Genomic DNA, 23,710 nt, shown 5'->3' on the forward strand with positions numbered 1-23,710 from the left:
GAGTGACTTGGAGGGGAATTTGCAAAGGGTGGTGTTCCCATGTATCTGCTGCCCTTGTCCTTCTGGATGGAAGTGGTCGTGGGTTTGGAAGGTGCTGCCTGAGGATCTTTGGTGAATCCCTGCAGTGCATCTTGTAGATGGTACACACTGCTGCTACTGAGTGTCGGTGGTGGAGGGAGTGGGATGTTTGTGGATGTGGTGCCAATCACATCGATCCACCACTGCCTCTCACAACTATTTGGTTCAAATGCCCATCCAATTTCCTTTTTTAATCATTCATTGCCTCTGCTTCCACCACCCTCTTGGGCAGCCAATTCCAAACAGATGGTGGGAAGACAATAAATGAGGATTTAAGAATTGAGAATGAAACATAGGAACAATAACAGAAGCAGATACAGTTCCCACTCAGATAGAGAAAAGGAGAGGGAACAAAAGATTGAATTAAAAGAGAAGGAAAAAAGAGGCAAGAAGTGAAAAATACTGCCCTTGGCATCTCCGAGAACAATTTGTGAACTGGGGAACTGATGGGTGAAGAGGGTAAATGGTTTCTTTACTGGGATGGTAAGATTGAGTGGCATTGCATTTACAGTGCCCACACTGCTCGGTGTCACCAGCCTGAATTTGCAGCAAATCCAAACAGATTGTAAAAGTGATGGCACTTTGAGGGTGAGAAGTGCTGTTTCTGTAAAGCAAGTTCTGGAAATCTGAAGGTCTCTTTTCTGCCCCTGAATGCTGCTGCTTGCTGTATGTCGCAAACCTGCCCTTACGTTACTCTCAGGTTACAGCTCAATGGAAGAGGAGCAGTTGTTCAGCCAGCAAAATCTCAGAGAAACAATGTGATAAACACATACAGAGGGAAGGAGTGCACACACCACAGACAGGCTTGGCAACAGAACAATGGCTGGCCTACAGACTCGCGACCAGTTGACTGATAACAAAGGCCTTTTGCTTGCCAACAGCTGTGTGATTGGTTCTCAGGTAACTGAACAGCTTGGAGCTAGAGAGAGATGTAATCAGATCTCCACGAGTTCAGGATCGCTCTGTTCTCTGCAGTGAAAACCCACTCTAACCCTGAAGAAAACAAATATATCTTCGTTTACAGCAACTGCTGAAGCAATGAGTTTTCAATCGATACATCAGAGACCTCCCTCAAGTGAAGCAGCCACCCCATGCTCCTTACCAACCAGTGGAACTATTTGGAAAAGGAAAGCCAAGAGGAAACCTTCAGATCAGCAAGAACCAACTCAAAGCATATTGTGAACACAGCCTACTGAACTACTTTTACAGTATTCTCTCCGTCCCGGAAGTTTTACCCTGTCTCTGTGTGTCTGCGTCTGTGCATGGGAGAGTTTATGATCGTGATGAGAGTTTGAATTGGGAGCATTATATGGCAACAGTTCATAGCTATTTACCTGGAGTTAGAGTCTAATCACTTGCATAAATATTCAATTTTGTCAATACTTTCTATTAACCAGTATCTGACTATCAGCTAAACCGGGGAGTTGTGTATACTTATCTTAAAGTTTTTACCTTTGTGACAGGCCTGGGAATAGCAGGAATGATTTCCAGCACACTACCCTAGTGAGACATGATAATACACTGTTATCAAGCTGGAGCCCTCCTGACTATTACACATGCTGATAATATCTGGAACCTGCCTCAACAACTGTTCTGAGGAAGGGTCACGTGACCCGAAACATTAACTCTGTTTCTTCCTTCACAGATGGTGCCAGACAGGCTGGGCTTTTCCAGCAACTTCTGTTTTTGTTCCTGATTCACAGCATCCGCAGTTCTTTCGGTTTTATCTAGAACCTGCCTGTCTGTTGCACAGGCTGATATGTAGCTGGAACCCTCAAGCCTATCGTACATGTTGTTAGATATCTAGAATCCTTGGCCTTCACCACTAGGTTAGATTTCTAGACCACTCCAGTCAATGCCCTGACACATTTCCCTTTCCAACACCCTGCCTCAATTCCCAATACTCTGACCCATTCCTGGCACCCATTCCCATTTCCAGCCTCAGCACCCTGATCTTTTCCTGGCACTCATTCCCATTTCCAGCACCCTGACCCATTCCCATTCTCAGCACCCAGACCTGTTCCTGGCACCCATTCCTATTCCATTCCCAGCACCGGACCAGTTCCCGGCACCCATTCCCATTGCCAGCACCCTGACCCTTCTATTGATGGCTCCTAGTTTTTGTGCACATTGTTAGAGAGCTGGAACCTCCTGGTCTATTATACACACTCATCCACTGGTAGATTACTCATCTTTATTACAAACCCCTATGCATTGTGAGATCTCTCCTGTCTGCATTAAATTCACATTCTTTTCAAAGATAAAGTAGATTTTGAAGATGATGGGCTGATATCATTGGGTCTGAGCCTTGGGTGAAGATTATTGCTGGTCGGTACATGGAACAGCAGTGGGGAGCCTGCTCCACCATGGAAGATGATCATGGGTTGTGACTTCACCTCCACTTCCTCACTGACCCATTGCAACTCTCAGCTCTGTTGGCAGTCAAGGACCTGTCTGACTCAGCGTTGCACATATTCAGTGACTCAGCTTCCACAACTCTTTTGTGGAAGAGAATTCCACAGACAGATTACCCTCTGAGCGAAAATATTTCTCCTCATTTTAGTCTTAAAAGGGAGACCTGTATTTCTATGCAGCGTCCCTGAGATCTAGTCTCTCCTACAAGAGGGAGTATGCACTCTGTCCTCTCTGGATATTATATGTTCCAACTAGATCACCTCTCAGTCTTTGCTGTACACATGGATACAGGCTCAGCTCAATCTTTGCTCCTACTTCAGTAACCCAGAAACAGGGTCAGATTTAAAAACCAAAAGAACTGCGGATGCTGTGAATCAGGAACAAAAACAAAGTTGCTGGGAAAGCTCAGCAGGTCTGGTAGCATCTACGAAGAGAAAACAGAGTTAACGTTTCGGGTCTGGTGACCCTTCCTCAGACCTCAGATTTAACATGCAAGGCACCAGTCTCCACTTGATGTCAGACATTGATAGAATCAAGCCCTACCGCAGACTGAACACATTGACGTAGCTCATCCTCTGCTGCAGACTCAAAGGTCACTGTTTGGTGTACAACAAATGAAACAAGACTGGCCACCTGATTTTACAACCTGGCTGTCAGGAGTTTGGCTCTGTCCTGCAGTGCCACCTTTGTTCCAGGCTGTGACGTGGCACTGCAGAGCTGCAGTGGTGCACGGGCATGCTCACTGTGCCACCTAGTGGTGGCATTAACAACAAACCCAGCCCTCACCGTCAGACGACCCCCCTCACCCCATGGGATCTTTTGCATCTGGGCAAACCAGCTGCAGAGTCTTAGTTCCACCCATCGTTTGATGAATGGAAAATTCATCAGTGCCGTACTCTTAAGTGAGATTTCATCCAGGTTATTTCCTCAGCGGCACTCAGTCCAATGACTATTTTGGAACTTGACTTTTCAATCGAGAAGCTTCATGGCAAATAACATCGGGTATTTCAAGGTTGCGAGTCCTCCAGTGCATCCTATTTCAAACAGATATTGAATTCATGAGCTAAATCCACTGAATGAACCAAACAGATGGATGCCAGCCAACGGATAAACTCTGACTTACCTAAGAACCATTCCAATCATTGGTCTCCTTCCCAATGTTCGTCAGAGTTCAGGGGTTTGTTGGACGCTACAGGAGTGTGCATGCATCACTGCTGCTTTGCACAGGCTAAATAAGAATCATCATGTGACAGGGCTGTCCAGGAGGGCAGCAACGGGCACTGTGAAGTGTGGGCCTGATGCCAGTGAATAGTGAATCGCTCCCTACATTTAGACACAGCTGAGGATGCCCTACATTGCTAAAGATCAGCTCGCAAGAGATGCCACAGCCAGGAGAGGAAGTTTGAATCAGAGACAGGGTTCGCTGAGAAACCTTTCCTGTTCAAAGCAGGAAGAAGATCCAGCAGCTTTGATAAAACGAGAGCAGAACCAAAAGGAATAAAGAGAACAAACTTGCATTTGCATGGCTCCTTTCACTGTCTTGGGCCATTTCGAAGCATTCTGCAACCAATAAAGTACTTTTATTTCATGACTGTAATGAAGGAGCAGGGCAGGCGATTTGTGCACAGCAAAATGCCAGAGAAAGCAACATATGTCTGACCAGAGAATCTGATTTCTTGAAAATAATGCAGGGGAGAAAGCAGGAGTGGTGTGCTGAGTTGGATGATCGGCCATGATCATGTTGAACAGTGGAACAGGCTCAAAGGACCACTTCCATGTTTACTTTCTCTGTGTCTGAATGATTCTGCTGAGGGATAATGGTGAGCCAGCACTCCAGCAGAGGAGTCCCTTCCTCGTTTCGATATGAAACAGACCTTGATCACCCACATCTCAGAAACTACATCCAGCAAGGAGCTGGTCCCCTGTTACATCTGCACGCCAAATCATTTGCATTCTTGATAATATTGTGTGCTTGTGAAAGTGTGCCCAGCTTTCCTGCAAAACAAAATGTGAATCTGGACGAACACAGCAGGCCAAGCAGCATCTCAGGAGCAGAAAAGCTGACGCTTCGGGCCGAGACCCTTCATCAGAAAAGGGGGATGGGGAGAGGGCCTCTTTAACTTGTCTGTCTCCTCTCCACCTATCTTCTCCTCTATCCATCTTCGGTCCGCCTCCCCCTCTCTCCCTATTTATTCCAGTTCCCTCACCCCATCCCCCTCTCTGATGAAGGGTCTAGGCCCGAAACGTCAGCTTTTGTGCTCCTGAGATGCTGCTTGGCCTGCTGTGTTCATCCAGCTTCACACTTTATTATCTTGGATTCTCCAGCATCTGCAGTTCCCATTATCTCGGATCCAGCTTTCCTGCAGTCTTTATAGCAATGCAAAATCTGAACAGGAAATTGGCTGGTAATGGTCCCCTTGGGAAGGCTCCCAAGGCACAGTGGTAGTGTCCCTGCCACTGAGTCAGGAGACCCAGATCGCAAATCCCACCTTGCTGATCTTTTTCATCCCCTGAGCTAAGCAAATCTGTCGTGGTCATTCCCAGTCTGGGGATAATAAGTTGGAAAGCATATAGCCAAATGTGAAAGCAAACCAGGCCTCAAACAGAACTGGGCAAGTTCACTCATTGGCCAGTTCTTTTATTCATTCATGGGGTGAGGGTGCTGCTGGCCGGGCAGCATTTACTGCCCATGCCTAATTGCCCAGAGGGCAGTTCAGAGCCAACCGCATTGCTGTCGGTCTGGAGTCACACAAAGGCCAGACCAGGTAAGGATGGCAGTTTGCTTCCCTAAAGGACATTAGTGAACCAAATGGGTTTTTACGACAATGGATTCATGGTCATCGTTAGATTCTTAATTCCAGATATTTATTGAATTCAAACTCCACCGTCTGCTGTGGCAGGATTCAAACCCTGGTCCTCAGAACATTATTTGAGTCTCCGGGTTAACAGTCCAGTGATAATACCACTAGGCCATCGCCTTCCCATGCTTTCACACAGACTGAACTGAAGCAGTGCAAGAGATCCACAAGAGTTGAGGTGCCCCAGAGAAAGGGAGTGAAAAATAGAGAAGGCTTACATTGATATAGAACCCTTCCAACATTCCTACAGGCTCACCAGGGCAGGTGCAGTAAAGGACTGAGATGAGGGGGATCTTTTCACTCCGAAAGAGGTGAATCTTTGGGATGCTCTAACCCAGAGGGTTGCAGATGGTCAGTCACTGAGTGCGCCTAAGACTCACTTCTAGGGACCTGCAGATAAAGATGTCAAAGGGAAGAAGGGCACTGCAGGAAAATGCTGTTGAGATAAAAGATCAGCCTTGACCGTGTGAAATGGCAAAGGATACCTGAGGGGAGAAATGGCCTTGAATGGTGGCTACTTCCCACGATCCTTCAGAACCCCAGGACCCGCAGCATCTCCAAATGCAAAACCACCTTCCAAACATCACCCAATTGCTGACCGACACCAGTTCCACACCAACAGACAAGCAGCAGCAACAGTGCGTTTTCACCGAGCACCGTATGCTGCCAGGCTCTCCTCAGCAGATCATGGCCTCAACCTGACAGAATGGCAACTCACCCCCAAAACATGGCTGTTCACATGGTCTAAAACAGCCAATCCCATTCCCCTCTTCACCTTGGCTGACACTGGTTCCCAAACAGGTAATCTTACAACTTTAATTCCGCATTCTCCTCCAGACCCGCTACACCCCCTCCCTATCTCTGTAAACCCCTCCGTCCCCCTACACCCTCTCCCTATCTCTGTAACACCCTCCAGCCCCCTACACCCCCTCCCTATCTCTGTAACACCCTCCAGCCCTGTACACCCCCTCCCTAACTCTGTAAACCCCTCCGTCCCCCTGCACACCCTCCCTATCTCTGTAACCCCCTCCGTCCCCCTACACCCCCTCCCTATCTCTGTAAACCCCTCCGTCCCCCTGCACACCCTCCCTATCTCTGTAACCCCTTCCGTCCCCCTACACCCCCTCCCTATCTCTGTAACCCCCTCCAGCCCCCTACACCCCCTCCCTATCTCTGTAAACCCCTCCGTCCCCCTGCACACCCTCCCTATCTCTGTAACTCCCACCAGCCCCCTACACCCCTCCCTATCTCTGTAACACCCTCCAGGCCCCTACACCCCCTCCCTATCCCTGGCACCCCCTCCATCCTGCTACACCCCCGCCCTATCTCTGTCACCTCCTCCAGGCCCCTACACCCCTCCCTATCTCTGTCACCCCCTCCATCCCCCTACACTCCTTCCCTATCTCTGTAACCCCCTCCATCCCCCTACACCCCCTCCCTATCTCTGTAACACCCTTTAGGCCCCTACACCTGCTCCCTATCTCTGTAACACCCTCCATCCCCCTACACTCCCTCCCTATCTCTGTAACGCCCTCCAGCCCCCTACACCCCCTCCCTATCTCTGTAACACCCTCCAGCCCCGTACACCCCCTCCCTAACTCTGTAAACCCCTCCGTCCCCCTGCACACCCTCCCTATCTCTGTAACCCCCTCCATCCCCCTACACCCCCTCCCTATCTCTGTAACCCCCTCCAGCCCCCTACACCCCCTCCCTATCTCTGTAAACCCCTCCGTCCCCCTGCACACCCTCCCTATCTCTGTAACTCCCACCAGCCCCCTACACCCCTCCCTATCTCTGTAACACCCTCCAGGCCCCTACACCCCCTCCCTATCCCTGGCACCCCCTCCATCCTGCTACACCCCCGCCCTATCTCTGTCACCTCCTCCAGGCCCCTACGCCCCTCCCTAACTCTGTCACCCCCTCCATCCCCCTACACCCCCTCCCTATCTCTGTAACACCCTCCATCCCCCTACACTCCCTCCCTATCTCTGTAACACCCTCCAGCCCCGTACACCCCCTCCCTAACTCTGTAAACCCCTCCGTCCCCCTACACCCGCTCCCTATCTCTGTCGCACCCTCCATCCCCCTACACCCCCTCCCTATCTCTGTCACACCCTCCATCCCCCTACACCCCCTCCCTATCTCTGCAACCCCCTCCATCCCCTACACCCCTCCCTATCTCTGTAACCCCCTCCAGCCCCCTACACTCCCACCCTATCTCTGTAACACCCTCCAGGCCCCTACACCCCCTCCCTATCCCTGGGACCCCCTCCATACTGCTACACCCCCTCCCTATCTCTGTCACCTCCTCCAGGCCCCTACGCCCCTCCCTAACTCTGTCACCCCCTCCATCCCCCCACACCCCCTCCCTATCTCTGTAACACCCTCTAGGCCCCTACACTCCCTCCCTAACTCTGTAACACCCTCCAGCCCCCTACACCCCCTCCCTATCTCTGTAACACCCTCTAGGCCCCTACACCCCCACCCTATCTCTGTAACACCCTCCAGCCCCCTACACCCCCTCCCTATCTCTGTAACACCCTCCAGACCCCTACACCCCCTCCCTATCTCTGTAACACCCTCCAGCCCCCTGTAACACCCTCTAGGCCCCTACACCCGCTCCCTATCTCTGTAACACCCTCTAGGCCCCTACACCCCCTCCCTATCTCTGTAACACCCTCTAGGCCCCTACACCCCCTCCCTATCTCTGTAACACCCTCTGGGCCCCTACACCCGCTCCCTATCTCTGTAACACCCTCTACGCCCCTACACTCCCTCCCTATCTCTGTAGCACCCTCTAGGCCCCTATACTCCCTCCCTATCTCTGTAACACCCTCTAGGCCCCTACACCCGCTCCCTATCTCTGTAACCGGAAGCCTGCGTCATGTCCTGAACCCATTCCCAGCCAACCACACAGCCTGATCATGGGCAAACCATTTTGGTGAATATTATTATGAATGTTTTGACTTCTTGTTCACCTGTCTGATGCATTTTGAACACTGGTGACTGAGTGTGTAAAGTCCTCAGTAACTCCTGAAGCCTCCTGTCATTTTGATTGTGAAGCTGTCAGGCTCTTTCAGTGTGGTCTATAACAGGTTTGCATGATTCTGATGGAACAAAATCCTCATGTCACACAGACAGAAAACTTGATGCCTGATCAATGTGCCAAATGCTGGAGAGATGAATCATTATCAATACCTCACCAACAGATCACCCATGCTGCTGCTTATAGCATCCGCCCAACGTAAAGAAATGAAAAATAATGGCAAAGAAACTGTTTTATTACTTTCCCGAAAGGTGACTTCATCTAAAACTCTCTTACCAAATCTAGTGAATCTAAGATCATCCCTCTGATCACTAACAACATTGTTGTACTGCACTGCGTAGTGTGTGGAAACAAGGCCCACTATTCTCAGAGTTGTCTCAAAATTTCAACGTACACAAAAATCTCCACTTTTTCCTTTCTTTATCGATCCAGGTTGACAGCGTGCATGGGTTTCTGGGTTTAACTAAACATTACCATTCATCAGAAGTAAACAGAGTCTTGTGACAGATAAAATCTAGGAACTTGACTAGTTAAAATGCTAACATCCTTATAAACTCCCCCTCAACTCACATACACGCAACATATACACAAAAACACAGCAACTACAGATGGAGGGACAGACTGGGAAGGCAGTTCTCTGCTCCCGTCCACAGTGTTTGCTGCAATTATCTCTTTCCAATGGTCAGAATGTCTCCATTTTCCTTCTCTAAGGATGTTCGCTTGCTTTCTGGAAGGTGATTTGTTTTCACAGCAGAAGGTTATGATTGAAAGGTTAAGGCTTACAGCAATTGTTGAGGGGCAGTAAACTGGCTCTCGTTAGGCTTAAGATGCTTTTTACTGCAGAACTAACGAAAACAGCTCCTTCTGTTTCAGAGGGTCAAAGGCTCCTGGCCAAACATTCACACCCACCAAGTGACCCGAGAGCCAATCACGTAGTTGTTGATAGGCAGGAAGCCATTGGCATGGATAACTGGTTACTAGTCCATAGACCACTCAGCAACTTGTTGCTGGTCAAACCTGCATTTGTACATAGCCCTGCTGGCTCTAAATGGTCTGGAATTAGGCTTTCCCCACTGTTTGAGCAAGTAGCTGTACAAACAGCACTTAGAATGAGTGTCATACAATTATACAGCAAGGAACAGACCCTTCGGCCCAACCAGTCCATGCTAACCCTAATCCCAGACTAAACCAGTCCCACCTGCCTGCTCCTGGCCCATATCCCTCTGAACCTTTCCTATTTGTGTACTTATCCAAATGTCTTCTAAACATTGTAACTGTGCCCACATGCACCACTTCCTCAGGAAGTTCACTCCATACACGAACCACCCTCTGTGTAAGAAAGCAGCCCCACGTTTTAAATCTCTCTCCTTTCATCTTAAAAATATGCCCCTCGTCTTGAAACCCCCTCACCCTAAAAAAGAGACACCTGCCATTTACCTTAAGTATACCTCTCATGACCTCTACAAGGTCACCCCCCAACCTCCAATGCTCCAGTGCAGAAAGTCCCAGCCTAGCAGCCCCTTCTTATAACTCTAACCTTCCATTCCCGGCAACATCCTTACAAATCTGTTCTGGACCCTCTCCAGCTGGACAATATCCCTCCAATAGCCCGGAGAGCAGGACAGTATTCCAGAAGAGGCTTCACTGATATTCCCCACATAACTACCCAACTCCTAAACTCAAAAGGTCTGAGCAATGACGGCAAGTGTGCTAAATGCCTTCGTAACCACCCTGTCTACACGTGATGCAAAGTTCAAAGAATTATGTACCTGAACCCCTAGGTCTCTCTGTTCTACAGCACTACCCAGGGCCCGACTTTTAATTGTATAGTCCTGCCCTTGTTTGTCTTGCCAAAATGCAACCCCTCGCATTTATCCAAATTAAACTCCATCTGCTACTCCTCAGCCCATTGACCCAACTGATCGAGATCTCTTTGTAATCTTAGATAACCTTCTTCACTGTCCACCATGACACCAATTAGATTGCTTTGCATCCTTCAACATCCTTGGTTTTTTTTTTAAACAAACAGTTCTTTTCCCATTTTTGTCCACAATCAAAGCTGCTGAAAAATAAAAGGATATGGTCTTTACAGCAATATCTAATCCAGAATACATACAGTTAAAATTCTCATCATGGTGTTTACATCCCTTCATGGGCATCACATGTCCCTACATCTATAATCTCCTCCAGTCAAACAAGCTCTCTGAAGAAGGGTCTAGGCCTGAAACAGCAGCTTTTGTGCTCCTGAGATGCTGTGTTCATCCAGCTGCACACTTTGTTATCTCTAATCTTCCAAAGTTCCCTATGTTCCTGTAACTCTAACAGAAAGGGTGTCTCCCACTGCTGACAAAATTGGGTGGGAATAGGTAAGTGGCAGGCTGGTACCATCGCCATGGCATCCAACTTTTATGCCATCCCTATCATCCCCTCCTTTCTCTGCCCACCTGCCATCACATCTCCATTGGGTCATAAAATTCCAGCCAGGCTGCCTGCTTACTTTTGATTTAGTGTGGGGCCATGGGTGAGGCTGGACCAAAGGTGGATGAAATAACTCCACAGAAGCAGGTATCCTGTCACTAACCCATCCTTTACTCACACACAAACAACCCTTGACTTTAGCACTGCCTCTTCAGAGCCAGCTCTCAGAGTGGCAGCATCTCAGAGACTCCTGCTTACATCTGTCAATCAGGGCTCCCTGACTGAACCGGATTACCCACCCCCAATCAGGGAACTCATATTCTACAATGTCCACCTGGCTGATCTAGTTACAATTATCACAGTGGGGTAGTTGGAAAACCGAGATCAATATGCCTAACCAGAATTAGCAACAATGTCTCTGTCCCTTTTAAATCAAGACCCAAAGCCTATTTCGATTAGGCCTCAGGTCGGCCTTGCATCACTGACACTGGCTGCAAGCTTAATTTCTCAACAATTAGGATGTCCTTTTTTAAAGGAAAGAAACACATCCATAAAATGTTCATGTCTTCAGCACAGATTCAGTTTGGGCCAAAGTTCGAGGATTTGTCAGGGACTTGAGTTGACGGCCTTAAACAGGTTGCTACGCGCGACTCCTGCATCTGGTATTCAACTTTCACTGACACTTTCTACAGCTGTCAGGAATCAATCTCTATCACCTCAACCCTCAGCCCCCACCACCACCACCCAACCCCCAACCTACTCCTCTCACAACTCCAATTGATTCCCAGCCCTTAAAAGCCTCTCACTCCCTTCCTCTCGGTTTCCATTCAGAAGAGTGCAGTTGCTGACAAACTCAATCAGTGTCTGTGACTCAGTGCTTCAGAGCACTTGCCATGCTGTCTCACTGGCCTGGGAGGTTAGGGGAACTGGCTCAGTCTTCAGGGCTACCCAACCTGAGACCCCCCTTTATAGCACCACCACATCAGACCACCTCACCCCCAGCACTCCACAGTCAATTCACAGCAGGAACCTCCTGTGTAACATCTACCCTGGGGACTCCACACTGGAATCTTTCAGAGTTCCTTTCGGGCCCCAAGAGGATGTCCTTAACCCTGGCACTGGGCAGGTAACACATCTGTCAGGACTGGCACCCTCAGCTGCCGAGAACAATATCTATCCTCCTTACTTGTACTGCCTCCCAATAAAAGCATGTTCCTTTTTACTCTTCCCACACCCCTCAACTTCCCCCCCTGTCCCCTTCCAACTCCACCTTCCTGGCATGGTGCCATCTGTCCTGCTTTTGTCCACACAGGCTACAAGTTGAACAATTCCATGGGCTGAGGTTGAGAACCCTCCATTGCTATCTTCCACCTCCTTCATTCATGCCTCACTCGTAGTCTCACCATCCTGGACCCGAGCACTGACCAATTCAGAAGGAGCGAGCCAAGAGGGTGTGACTGCCTCCTGGGACAAAGTACCCAGATAACGTAGCCCTCCCTCATGAATCACAATGTCTGACGCTCAGACTTCAGCTTGGAGCTGAAGTTCGTCAAGTTTCAGACACCTCCTGCAGATGTGGCTGCTATGGTTCGCACTCGTGTCCAACATTCAAAATACCCAGGGGCCCACAATAACTACAGAAGGACAAGAGCAGCAGATACGTGGGAACACCACCCCCTACAAATACCCCTCCAAGCCACTCACCATCCTGACTTGGAAATAAAGCATGAGGTCAAACATCTGAAATTCCCTCCTGAAGGACATTGTGGATCTGCCTCGAGCACAGGGCCTGCAGTAGTTCAAGGAGGCAGCTCACCATCATCTTCTCAAGGGGCAATTAGGAATGGGCAATAAATGAATGAATAAAAACAAAATCCATTGACAAGGGGGAGCAAGACATGGTACACCTTTACCCTCAGGGAGTCAGATTCTGCTTCACACTGTGTGGGTTCGCATTTGATTTTTTTTACAGGAAGTCAACTGTAGCCTTCCAAAAGAATGTCCGAAGAACACAGCAGAGCAGAATACACTTGTAGATTCCTTAACTTGTCCACTCCATTTTGTAAGTGAGGCAGTGAAGCCTGATGGCTGTTACATACACATTGAATGATGAATTAATTAATTAAGAAATCCTTTAGGACATCTCTCCATAGTAAGTTATGGGGTTTCTCAAAATAGGTTTTACCTTCAAAGAATTACGTGATCCCCAAAAATCTACAATCACAGAAGATTTCTTAAAGTGTCTAGAATATTTTTCCTCATGTTCCACTGAGCTTTACAACCAATGAAGGACTCTTGAGATATTATCACTGTTGGAACAAAGTGGCCATTTTGCTGCATCAAGCTCCCACACACAACGATGAATTCCTGGAATAAATAATCTCAGGGTGGCGTTGATTGTGGGTTAAATATTGGCCAGCGCATCAGTCACCCGCTCCTCTTCCTGTCGCAACATCGAATCTTTCCCCTGCACTTGACGGGGCAGCCAGGACGCCTACTTTGTGTTCTGATCTAAGAACCAGCTTCCCTGACTGTGCAGCACTGCCTCAGTCTTGCTCTGGAATCGCAGCCTGGACCTTGTGCTGGGTTTATTGTTTGAAGTGCGAGTTGAACCCGTGACTTCCTGACTCAGTGAGATCACGGCCAATCCACAGCCTCCCCCCATAAACCTTGCTCAACAACAACAAAAAATTCTCGCTCTCAGATTTAAAAATAACAACTGATCCAGCATCCACCGCTGAGAGTTCCAAACCTCTACCACACCTAGTAAGTAGAAACGCTTCTTTACATCTCTCCTGAATGTTCTGGCCCTCATTCTCAGGCTATGCTCTTCGTTCTAGAATCCCCAACCAGTGGAAATAGTTTAACTTTATCTATCCTGCCTTTTCCTGTTAATATCTTGAAGAGTTCAACCAGATGATAGTTTACTTTCTAATTTCTGGAGAAAACGGGCCTAATTTGTGTAACCTCTCCTCATAACGACCCCTGAAATCCAGGTATCATTTTTGTAAACATATGTTGTACTCCCTTCAAAGTCAATCTATCCTTCCTAAGGTGCGATGCCCAGATCTGCTGGTAGTACTAAGTCTAACCAGGGTTTTGTATAACGGCAGAATAACTTCAGCATCCTGTACTCCTGTCCTCTAGATATAGAATCTGCCGTGAGTAAGCACTTTTCTAACCATGAGCTGTCAGTTTAATAAATCTGGGTTTACAGAACCGCAAAGGCATAAGAACCATTTACAAATGATCTAATCTGGAACACTTTTTTCCTAAAGAACTGAGGAGGGGCCTAATTGATAATGTCAAAACTGGTGTTGATAGTTAAAGTTCTTTAGGGTAACAGAACCAAGGTTAGTTGGTAGAGTTCAGTTACAGATTAGCCCTGACCTCGCTGAATGGCAAAGCAGACTTGGCATCCTCTGCTGCTGAGGAAATTTGTGAGCATCTGTCAAAACTGCTCAGAGCTGCAATGCTCCTGAACTGACAACATGCTTACTGCCTTCGCTGCAAATATGCCACTGGAAGCTCAGAGAGCACAATGGCCTGTCTAACTTCCAGCCTGACTGATTGTGCGCAGTTTGGGAATCCACAGCGTAGCAGGGATGTGATAACACCGGAGACGGTAAGGGAGATTCACCAGGATGCTGCCTGGGCTGGAGAGTTTCCGCTATGAAGAGAGATTGGACTAGATTGGGATTGTTTTCCTTAGAGCAGAGGGGACTGAGGGGGGACATGATTAAGATGTATAAAATAATGAGGGGCGTAGAGAGGGTAGACAGGGAGAAACCTTTCCACTTGATGGAGGGATCAATGACTGGGGGCATCAGATTTAAGGTTTAAAGGGCAGGAGGTTTAGAGGGAACATGAGGAAAAGATTTTTCAACCAGAGGGTGGTGGGGAATCTGGAAGTGACTGCCTATAAAGATGGGAGAGTCAAAAACCTTTCAGAACGTATTTAGATGTGCATTTGCAATGTCAAGTGTTGGGAAATGGGGTTAGAATAGTTAGGAGGCAGTTTTCGATCAGTGCAGATGCAGTAGGCCAAAGGGCCTTTATCCTGTGCTCTACATCTCTCTGGCCCTGTGGTTCTCTGATAGGTTGAAAAGACTAAATGTATGGTCGCTAAATATGTAGATCACCAAGATATGCAGGAAAACGAGTTGTGAGATTCTGCATACATTTTAGCCTGCTCCCCATTTCTAGGGAAAACTGGTGATCCATCACTGAGGCTGTTCAAATGGGTTCACAGAAAAATATCATCCCAGCCTCCCCCCCACCCCCCCCCCGCATCTTAGCATTTTGCACCCCGTGACCCATTTTGCACACACTTGTACTGATGTCTTGTACTGCCAGCTCCCAACATATAGCGAAATGGTAACTTAGAAACTATATTCAAATTAAAACATAGCCTGTGAGTGAGTCGATCACATTCACTTAAACCACTAGTTGCATTGACTTGCTCACTGCACATTGTCAGGTTAAGCAGTGGCTCCCCTTTGAGTCAATAATAGACACTGTCTGGCCTTTGCTTTTGAGGGAGAGCCAGACAATTTATTTTAATGTTAAGTTTATGTTTTTTTTTGCCTTCATTCATAGGGTGTGGGCATTGCTGGCTAAGCAGCATTTATTGTCCATCCCTAATTGCCCAGAGGGTAGTTAAGAGACAACTACATTGCTGTGGGTCTGGAGTCACATGTGGCCAGACCAGGTAAGGATGGCAGTTTCCTTCCCTAAAGGACATTAGCGAACCAGATGGATTTGTTTTAACAACAATCAACAATGTTGTCATGCTCATCGTAAGAGTCTTAATTCCAGAATTTCACAGCTCCGGGAACTCAGGTTCAATTCCACCCTCGAGCAACTGTCTGTGTGGAGTTTGCACATTCTCCCCGTGTCTGCGTGGGTTTCCTCCGGGTGCTCCGGTTTCCTCCCACGGTCCAAAGATGTGCAGGTTAGGTGGACTGGCCGTGCTAAATTGCCTTGTAGTGTTTGGGGATGTGCAGGGAGATGGATTAACCATAGGAGATGCAGGGTTACAGGGATGGGGTAGGGGGGTTGGTATAGGTCGGATGGTTTTGGAGAATCGACGTTGTCCCGATGGGCCGAATGGCCTGCTTCCACATTGCAGAGATTCTATGATTCTCTGAAATTCCATGGCAGTATTCAAACCCAGGTCTCCAGATCATTCCTTGGATTAGTAGCCTAGTCATTATACCACTAGGCCATTGGCTCCCTGTTCTATCCTGCCCCAGCGCACACTGGAGCCAGAAGAGCCGAACAAGAAACAGGGGAGGGAGTGAGAGTCAGTGAGGATCACCAACACAGCAATTGGGGCAACAATAAAAAAAGTTGAGAGAAGTTTCCAATAACCTAGAAAACTTGTAAAGGGAAATGAAGGAAAGTTCCTTGGAGAATGTTCAACTGTGAACTCATGAGCAGAGAGGTTTTGAGGAGAGAGTGAGAGAGAGAGAACCAGGGCACAAATAATTGCAGCCACTAAAGGAGAGTGGGGTACAGCAACAGAATTCAACAAGGCCAATGCTTTGTTGCGGTCGGGTCTCCCTCATTGCGATATCTTCAGTCATCATACTATGGGGATTGTTCCTTCAGTTGGAACTTTTACCTCAGATTTATTCACAAGGAACATTTCTGTCAGCAAGTACCATTTTGACCTACTCCTGTCGAATATTTCTTCCCTCTTTGCCTTGAAATTATTAAACCATTCCTCCTCCCTCTTTGCAAAGTTAAAAATTTGGACCTTTTCTCATCACCTGAAAAGTTTTCCAAAGTCATCTGAACTCGTTCATTGACACCTTAAACTCTGAGGCGACTGGTTGTAAATAAGAGAGGTGTTTGTTGTTCGAAAATACCATTAAAATAAAACTTCGACTGCAGTGAGAATAAGTGTGGCTAAAATATATCCATACAAAACAAAATATTTTGTCCGGTTGCTTAAACAACATTTCAGGAGCGAACAAACAAGCCTTTAGAGAGATGCACAAAATGTTGCAAAATTATTTCTGTTTCCATTAAGCAAGTCCAGGAGTTTCCCTCAAATATCATAAATAAATAAAATCTGTGCTCGTTCCACAATCTCGGTTATAAAGGCGAGAATAACAGAAAAGCGGGAGAGAGCGAGAGAGAGAGAGAGAAAGGGTGGAATTTTAAAAAAGCAAAACTTCAAAATACCTGATCAAACTTCTGGGAAGAAAACTCTGAGGAGTGGGATCGCTGACAGGAATCTGGTCTGAAAGTCTGAATTCTCTCCCAAATTTGACCCTCAGAAACATGGAACGAAAGCAGTCATAAACAATCTCTCAATGACAGCGCAAAAGGAATCCGCTCAAAAAATTGGAAGAAGAAACAAAACAAAACTCTCAATATAAAGTCTCTTTTAAAAAAACCCTTCTCTAACAAATCCAGCGTTGGAAAATTAAAGTTTCTTCTGCCAAAGTCGAGGCACATTAAGGGTCCTCAGCGATCATTAAACCCTGATGTTATAAATATTGCTCCTCAATCTCTTGGACCACCCTGGTGTCGGAAGTTAAAGGGCTTGATTTTCTTATTTATCCCTTAAGATTTCTTCTCTTTTTAAACGTTCAGTTTGTTTCCTCTTTGTCCTCCCCTCCTTTGTCCTCCTTTAATATCCCCTCGGATATTAAACTTGTAGAATTATATCTAGGTATTTAAAAAGCATCAGAAAGTTTTTGCAACTGTTTGAAAGTAATTTGGCTTTCCGATTGAAGTCGAAACTCCATCTGTGGTCTCATCCCTATGGCTGTGGTAGAGAGCCCTAGAGAGAGTCGCCGTTCTCAACATGCCCAGGGTCACTCCCAAAATATGGACTGGAGTCATCTGCAGCAATCCTCAACAACATCATCCCTGCCTTCTGAGAATCCTCAGTCACTGACCTGTGCTGCTAACAGGATGAGTACAGCCACAGTAACACTTGGACTAAACGCATTCACTCTTCATCTCATGCAACAACCCCTCAAAGCTGTCCCATCCCCCCAGTCTCCTTTTCATTCCTCATCTCATTCAATGCCTGATCATAGAATCCCAACAATGTGGAAACAGGCCCTTCAGCCCAACCCTTCCACACCGACACACAAAGCATCCCACCCAGACCCCTCCCCCTATAATCTGCCTAATCTACACATAACTGAACACTACGGGCAATTTAGCACGGCCAATCCACCTAACCTGCACATCTTTAGACTGTGGGAGAAACCTGGAGCACCCGGAGGAAACCCACGCAGACACGGGGAGAATGTGCAAACTCCACACAGACAGTCGCCTGAGGCTGGAATTGAACCCAGGTCCCTGGTGCTGTGAGGCAGCAGTGTCACTGTGGCACCCTGCTCTGTATAATTCATGCTGGACCTTAAACACACCAACAAGGAACAAGATTTGGCCACTTGGCCCTTCGAGCCTGCTCCACCATTGAATAAGGTCATGATTTTAACCTCAACTCTACATTCCTGCATACCTCTAATACTCTTTCATCCCACTAGGAATCAAGAATCTATCTACGACTCCCTTAAAAATACTTGAAACACCTGTTGCCTTTTAAGGAAGGGAATTCTAAAGACTCCCTCTGAGAGAAAAAAATGTTTCCTCATCTCTGTTGTAAATGGACATCTCCTTAAACATCAATTCTGTTTTTCTTTCCGCGGATGATGCCAGACCTGCTGAGCTTTTCCAGCACTTTCTGTTTTCATTTCAGACCTCCATCATTGATAGTGTTTTGCTTTTATTAAATATAGCTATGTCTGTGGTGTGCGCATTTCCCATCTCACACTTCAGAAGGTGTAAAATACAGGCAGTCAGTCAGCTGCTGGTTGGTTGGGAGTGTACAAGGCCCTGCTACTTTGAAACTTTTCCTGGCGATAGGAATTCGACTTTGATGGATGTCAGGATGTGCCTAGTTGGAGCAACCAGATGTCTTCGTATTCCAGGAACATCTGAGGAATGGAAAAATACCATGTCCATTCACGAGCATATTCCTGTTCGACTGACGCAGCACACCAACAATTAGCTGCATTTGTATAGTGCCTTTAATGCAGTTAAATAGCGCCATAGTCATAGAGTCATACAACGTGGAAACAGACGCTTCAGTCCAACTAGTCCATGCCAACCATATTCCCAAACTAAACTAGTCCCATCTGCCTGCTCCTGGCCCATATCCCTCCAAACCTTTCCTATTCAGTATTTACCAAATGTCTTTTAAGTGTTGTAATTGTACCTATATCCACCACATTGTCTGGAAGTTCATTCCACACATGAACCACACTCTGCGTAAAAATGTCCTCTTTAAAACTTTTTAACACTCTGCCCTCATGTCCTTTTTAAAATTTTCTCCTCCCACCTTAAAAATACACCTCCTAGTTTTGAAACTCCCCCACCCTAGGGAAAAGACCCTTGTTATTTGCCTTATGCAAACCCCTCATGATTTTATAAACTTTACTAAGGTCTCCCCTCAACCTCCTACACGCCAGTGAGAAAAGTCCAGCCTATCCAGCCTAGATTCAGAGCAAGGACCTGGTGAACTGACCGTACAGCCACAGGCATCCCAAATTAGAGAGGCTGACTTACAGGTGACTCTTTCAGAGCAGTCAGGCATGTCAAGGAAATCAGGCTGCGATGCCGTGACAGTTGAATATCCAGTTGACACACACCTCTTTACGTGATACAAGTGGCCATCAACCTTATAATTCCTAGCCATTTGCTATATCAGGTTTATGAACGGAATTTGCTTTACTGAGCTTCACAGGAGGAGAAATCAGACTTGATTTGACACCAAGGCACATAAAGACATGTTTGCAATGGCTTTAAGGAGCAAGTTAAGCTAGGAAAGTGCGCGTTGGAGATGGATTGAGCAAATCCCAGTGCTTATGGGGCACAGAGAGTTAGTTGTGGAGTCATTAAAATGAGGGATGCACGCGAGCCCAGAATTGGAGGAGCGCAGAGTTCTTGGAGGGCTGAAGGAGGTGGCTGACATTGCCAAACACAAGTTAACTTGCACCACGAACTGTAAGTGTGCTCCCAGCACCAAGATCACAGGCATAAAAACCTACACAGGAGGGTAAGGAGAAATGTTCAGTGAAACAGCACTTTCTTTCTGCTGTACACCATATAAGACAGTGCGATGATGCTGTGGCTTTAAGAGGTTATTTTATCCTGTGTTATTTTAAACAGAGGTTGCATTGAGCAGTCGACCAAAATCATTAGAGTAAACAGCTTGTGAGGCCTTGGGGTTATTTTTTAGTTGGAACAATAGACGCAGCCTGAAGGGGTGTGACCAGCTCTTACAGACTAGGAATTCTAGTTTTTATTTTAATTTTTAGGTTTAGCTTTCAGCAGCTGCCGTAGTGGGCTTGATGAAGTCAAAGCTATCATTTCCCTCTCTCAGTTACAGCTAAAAACTAGGGTTTCTCTCTTCTGCTGAGTTACCTGTGAGACAAGTCTATTTTTCTGAATTTTCCTTTTTGCAAAGGGGTGTGTAAATGGGATGTTACTATGTTGGAACAAATGGTCACCCTGTTATAGGATAGGCATAGATAAACTGGAAAGTGTGCAAAGATGATTTACGGGGATGTTGTCAGGACTAGTAGGCCTGAGTTACAGGGAAGAGGTTGGCCAGGGTAGGACTTTATTCCTTGGAATGCAGGAGGACGAGCAGTGACTGTATTTAGGTGCATAAAATCATGAGTAGCACAGACAGGATGAATGCATATATTCTTTTTCCCAGGGTTGGGTAATTGAAAACTACAGGGAATAAGTTTAAACGTGAGAGGGGAAAGACTTAAGAAGGACCTGAGGGGGAACTTCTTCACGCAGAGGGTGGAGCTTATATGGAATGGGCCGCTGGAGAAAGTGGTTGAGGCGGGTACAACAGCAACATTTAAATTACATTTGGACAGAATCATGGATGGGAAGGATTTAGAGGGATATATGGACCAAATCTGGGCAGTTGGAAGTAGCTGAGTGGGCACTAGCTGAGTGGGCAGCATGGGCCAGTTTGGGCCGAAGGTCCTGTTTCCATGCTGTATTACTCGATGACTCTCTGACTCAATAACAGTTAATTAGTAATAGTTACTTTATCTATTAGTCTGTTAAGTTTTCCAACAGAGTTAAGTTGTTCTAAGTTCTTCTTTCTTGAGTTGTATTTTAACTAGTGTTTAAGAATTTTGTTTTAAGTATTAAGTATATTTTATCTTATTAAATATTAAGTATATTTTGTTTAATGTCAAGTAATTTGACCAGTCAAATTGCATCTGGAAGACAGCATATTACATTTGCCTTTCAAGTAAGAAAAAGCTAGGGTCTAGGCTCCCTTCTGAAACTATTTTGAAGGGGTCTGATCTGTTCCATAACAACGATGTTGGTTCAATCGGTTATATTGCTACATTGGAGACAGTGGGACTGTGGGCAAGATGGCTCATTTTCAGATACACTGGGGTCTGTGGTGCATGTTTCTTGAGATGTTAAGGCAATCTGGTGAATGAGAAGGATGAACTATATGCATGGAGGCAAAGGAGAGTCATTGCAACAAAGGTAGTCCAAGCTGGATATAAAGGAGGTAGATGTTTAATGCAATCAGAAGGAATGGCAACACATACATTCCCTGGCACACTTCATTATGAACGAACAGTCTGAGACGTGGTAAACACCAGTCCTGTTAGGAAGCTTCCTTATTGCCTTGAATAACAGAAACTAGACATTCATACTCAAGCTGAAGCCTGACTAGAACTGCACCAAGAGGGCAGATTCAAATATAAACTCTATTCATTCCACAGCAACCCTCAGCATTCTGCTCCTAAAGGGTTGTGTTGAGCTGTATTGATGGACAGACCTATATTGCAATGAAGTAATGCACTGCAGACTGGGAGATATTCTGTGCAGAAGCTTTTGAATTTAACTCATGGGATCTGCATGTTGCTGACCAGACCAACATTTATTGCCTGTTCCCAGTTGCCCCTTGAGAAGGTGGGGGTGAGCTGCCTTCTTGAACCGCAGCAGTCCATGTGCTGCAGGTTGACCCACGATGCCCTTCGGGAGGGAATTCCAGGATTTTCACCCAGAGACACTGAAGGAACGGAGATATATTTCCAAGTCAGGATGGGGAGTGGCTTGGACAGGAACTTGCAGGGGGTGGTGTTCCCCTGTATCTGCTGCCCTTGTCCTTCTGGATGGAAGTGGCCGTGGGTTTGGAAGGTGCTACCTGAGGATCTTTGGTGAATTTCTGCAGTGCATCTTGTAGATAGTACACACTGCTGTGACTGAGTGTCGGTGGTGGAGGGAGTGGGATGTTTGTGGATGTGGTGCCAATCAACTGGCCGCTTTGTTCCGGATGGTGCCAACCTTCTTGAGTGTTGTTGGGGCTGCACCCATCCAGGCAAGTGGGGAGTATTCCATCACACTCCTGCCTTGTGCCTTGTAGATGGTGGGACAGACTTTGGGGTGTCAGCAGGTGAATTACTCACTGCAGGATTTCTAGCTGAAATAACTGCACAAAGGCCTGTATACTGGCACCTTTATTAATGTGTGGAGAGCCCCTGACCCTGATCCAGCTCCTTCAGAGCCAGCTCTCAGGGTAAACAGAACCTGTAACCCTCCTGTTTATATCTGTCAGCCAGGGCTCCATGATTGGACCAGGTTAACAACCCCAATCAGGGAACTCAGACTTCATGCGGTCCACCTGACTGACTCCGTTACAATCACTACATCCCTCCCCCTCTCAATCTGAGGACATGGCCCAGTTCTTTTTCGTATCTCCTCCTGGGGCATTTGAGCAATGGGTCAGGTTCCTCCAACTCAGTCTCGGCTACAGGCGATGTGTAATGCACAGCCACTCAACTCTTACACAGAGTGTCTTGGAAGGAATTCATTCTCCTCTTGCAAAGGCATCGAGGCAGGGACATCAGCTGTGTCCATCTCAGATTCCGAGGTATCTTCAACACTTGAGGGAGAGGCAGATCCCATTGGTTCTGCAACAGTCGGAAAGGCGGGTCAAGGAGCCGCACATGTTTTGCAGCTTTCTTATGGTGCATGTGCTTGTTCTGGACCGTCACACCCACCTGAATGTTATATAGCACTCAGCCTGACCTCACGTTACCCACACAGGGCTATTCCCGGGGTTCCTACACTAAACTTCGTCTCCTGGAGTCAACCGCCTCTCTCACTTAGTGGAGTCTTCTATCTGGCATTGGTGTTCCTGATGCCATTTCACCCTCCCGCCCTCAGGTCCGGGAGAATCAGATTTAACCTGGTGCAGAGTCTTCTCCCCCTTAGCACCTCTGCTGGAGCTGTCCCTGTAGTTGCATGAGGAGTGGTCCGATAATCAAGTAGGAACCAGGACAGTTTGGTATTGAGCTGTAGGCTGTTTCTTTAAGCCTGCCTTCAAAGTTTGGACTGCGGATTCTGCCAGACAATTTGATGATGGATGGTATGGTGCTGTCCTTGTATGTCAAATACCATTAAACTTTAGGAAATACTTGAAAGTCCTGCTGGTAAACAATGGCCCGTTATCTGTGACCAACACTTACTGGGAGCCTGGGTATTGCAAAGGATGCATGCAGCTTTTTTATTGTCACTCCTGTGTTCGACAAATGACCTCTATGCACATCCAGACATTTTGAGTGGGCATCGACAATGACTAAGAACATTGAGCCCGCGACAGGGTTGGCATAGCCGACGTGTAACCAAGTCTAGGGTTTACCCGGCCATTCCCATGAATGTTGGGGAGCTGCTGGCAGTAATTTCTGTTCCTTGTTGGCACTCTGGGCACTGCCCCAATAACACAGCTTTGTCTGCATCCAGTCCAGGCCACCAGACATGACATCTCACCAACATCTTTATTTTGGAAACCCCTGGATGGTCCTGGTGGAGT

General features: G+C 47.0%; 1 protein-coding gene across 1 annotated transcript in view; it reads right to left on the reverse strand.

Annotated features, from left to right (window-relative positions):
- Positions 1-17,546, reverse strand: part of LOC125448319 (zinc finger protein GLI1-like) — a 181,487-nt gene extending 163,941 nt beyond the window's left edge. The window contains exon 1 of the mRNA XM_059643360.1: positions 17,008-17,546. The gene's annotated coding sequence lies outside the window, so the exon portion shown is untranslated. The remainder of the gene's footprint in view (positions 1-17,007) is intronic.
- Positions 17,547-23,710: the final 6,164 nt, after the last annotated feature.

This window comes from Stegostoma tigrinum, chromosome X (genome assembly GCF_030684315.1).
Source record: "Stegostoma tigrinum isolate sSteTig4 chromosome X, sSteTig4.hap1, whole genome shotgun sequence".
NCBI lineage: Eukaryota > Metazoa > Chordata > Chondrichthyes > Orectolobiformes > Stegostomatidae > Stegostoma > Stegostoma tigrinum.